Genomic DNA, 2,916 nt, shown 5'->3' with positions numbered 1-2,916 from the left:
TGTTGTGCTATTTCTATTCATCATCCTTATACCAGACCTCATCCCAAAAGAGTGCTGCATAAGATGCCACATGTGTCCTCTAGCACTTCAGGAATTAAGAGGATATGGTTAATAAAAATGGAATCCCCATGACTTCAGACTAAGTTCCCCAGGAAAGACATCCATCCCGATGTGGTTATGAGTTCTTTCTCAAAGTCAGCTTTTGTTCTAAGCTCAATTAGGTGTATCAAGGTAAAACTCAGCTATACAACTCAGAACTTTTAAAAGTTCACTATATTAACTCTGTCTCCATCCATTCAAGCTGCTATTTAAAAAATGGCACAGGGCTTCCCTGGTGGCGCAGTGGCTGAGAGTCCCCCTGCCGATGCAGGGGACACAGGTTCATGCCCCAGTCCGGGAAGATCTCACATGCCGCAGAGCGGCTGGGCCCGTGAACCATGGTCACTGAGCCTGCACGTCCTGAGCCTGTGCTCTGCAATGGGAGAGGCCACACAGTGAGAGGCCTGCGTACCGCAAAATAGATAAATAAATAAATAAAAATAAAAAATGGCACAGATAGGTTGGCTTATAAATAACAGAAATTTATTTTTCACAGTTCTGGAGGCTGGGAAGTCCAAGATCAAGGTGCCAGTGAGAGATTCTATGTCTGTGGTGTGCCTACTTCCTGGTTCAGAGATGGCCATCTTCTTCCCATGTCCTCACGTGGAAGAAGGGGCAGGGGAGCTCTCTGTGGTCTCTTTTATAAGGACACTGACCCTTCCTGCAGACTCCATCCTCATGACCCAATCACCTCCTAAAGGCTTCACCTCCTACCACCATCATGTTGGGGGTTGGGATTTCAACATATCAATTTAAGGGAGAACAATAATATTCTGTCCATAGCAAACCCACTCCACAATATTTAATTATCGATATTGACTTTCCAAAGAAGTCAACCGTCACAGAGGCAGGTGAAAGGAAAAGCATTTCGATTTAAGTCAAAATGTGATGCATTGTTATAATGGGCCAGGCGATGGGAACACAAAGAGGCCTGCCATGAGCCCAGCCCACATTAGCCCAACACCAAAGTTTGAGGTAGGTCAGTAGTCCTGCTTCATGTTCATCACTTTGTAGAGTATATTTTTGAAGTCCTTTTTGAAGTCCTCCTTAATTCAAAAGTAAAATCTTTGTCAAATAAAGACATAAATAGCTTCCTCTCCAAGACTGAGGGCCAGATTCCTTCCCTCAGAATCCCCATGGAACTTTATCATACTACTAGATGAAACATATTTAGCCAATATCTGGGTTTCAGCCAAGGTGGAATAAGAAGAATCTATTTGATATGACATCAAATTAGTCACTTTTAAGGTAATAGCATAATCATCTGTCAGACAACATTACTTGTAGGGAACAACCATCTGCTGGAAAAAAAATAGAAAAAGAAAATCTAAAGGTCATCTCATTTCAACTGAAAAGCTGAATTGTAAAAATTATGGTTGGCAAAGTGATATCTCTTCAATCAAAATAAAACATAAAATGATCCTTACTAGGCCAACAGCAGCTGTCCAATCATAACAAACAAAATTCCTCAGTTGATGTCTTTTTATGGACCCATGTTTTCTTCACCTTTCATTTTTTCCTGCAAAAATTAAGTGGAAAGACCCATGGATGGGGTGAAGAAAGAAAGACATTTGGGGCTGTTTCTAATGTGTGTGTTGGATTATCTGCAATACACAGATAAAACTGGGTATAAGCCTTAAAATAGAGCAGAGTGTCAATTTCAAAACAAATAATGATAATGGTATTTTCAAGATCAGCTCTTTATTCATGTTCTGTGCCAAAGCATTTAAATACCCTGTGCTACTCATAACATAATGTGGGTGGTAAAAGGAAAAAGCTATCCCTACTTCAACATGTTATCCCTAAAGAGTCTATTCGTGTCAGTGCTGTAAAGATACAATTAATTTATATAACCCCAATATCCTAACGCTGAGACACAAAGCACATGAAACAAAACATTCTCTTATTTTGAAAAGAGAAAAATGAACATAAACTCTGCTTTATGCAACTGCCCAAAGCTATTTTAGATAAATAATAAAATAATTTTAATTAACAAATGATTCTAGTAAACCATTTTTATCAGATACTTACATTTTTTTTAAGTCCAAACTTTGAGCCCACACATACTTTTTCCCCATGGGACTTAACAATTGCTGTGCTGGCAGTTTTGTAGAATTTGAGATGATCTGGTCTGGGCACTCTTTAATTCGGTCTAGATGATAACATTTACCATCACATAGTTAAATGACTGTCTTTAGAAACATTTTTTAGGCTACATATCTCACCTATGTGGCTGTACTCTGTTTGGGGAGATATCTTTTAATTTAAAATTAACCTTTGGGCCATTTCAATCTAGTTAGCTAAAAGCATCAGCCACTTAGAATTTTTATCCAATCTGGTTAATATACAAGTTTCATATATTTCTCTTGAAGGACTCCAAATAACAATGAATCAAATTATTTGTTTTTAACAGTTCTTTTCAAACTGAAAAAGAAACAAACAAAATTCTGTGTTAAAAAAAAAACTTTCCAAAACAACCCAAAATCTAACCCTTCAGACAAATAGCACATTCAAAGTTGAGTTAGGAACATTTTTCACATCAAGTTATATTTTAATTGTATGTATAAATAACAAGAAATGACTCTGCTCTTGGCTTACAACTGGATTGCATTTTAAATTTTGGAGTTGCCTTATATTTTTGAGAATGCTGATTAAATATTAAAACTCATCAATAATTTGTGAAAGACTCCTTAGTAAAAAAAAAAGAAAAAAAGTTAAGTTTTACCCAGAAAACAGATATTCTTTCTTATTTTATTTTTGAAAGAAGCCTTGAGAATTTAAGAAGCAGGGACGTGTGTGTGTGTGTGTGTGTGTGTG

The 2,916-nt window shown here is 37.1% G+C and overlaps 1 long non-coding RNA gene across 1 annotated transcript; it reads right to left on the bottom strand.

Annotated features, from left to right (window-relative positions):
- Positions 1-581: 581 nt before the first annotated feature.
- Positions 582-2,519, bottom strand: LOC309793184. Its single transcript, XR_014291888.1, has 3 exons — positions 2,131-2,519; positions 1,527-1,618; positions 582-1,400 (listed from the first exon to the last, which is right to left on the bottom strand). It is a non-coding gene; the product is annotated as an uncharacterized lncRNA (long non-coding RNA).
- Positions 2,520-2,916: the final 397 nt, after the last annotated feature.

This window comes from Mesoplodon mirus, assembly GCF_964341445.2.
Source record: "Mesoplodon mirus genome assembly, chromosome: 2".
Taxonomy (NCBI): domain Eukaryota; kingdom Metazoa; phylum Chordata; class Mammalia; order Artiodactyla; family Ziphiidae; genus Mesoplodon; species Mesoplodon mirus.
Note: the sequence above shows the minus strand (reverse complement) of the source record. Positions and strands in the feature narration are given on the sequence as shown.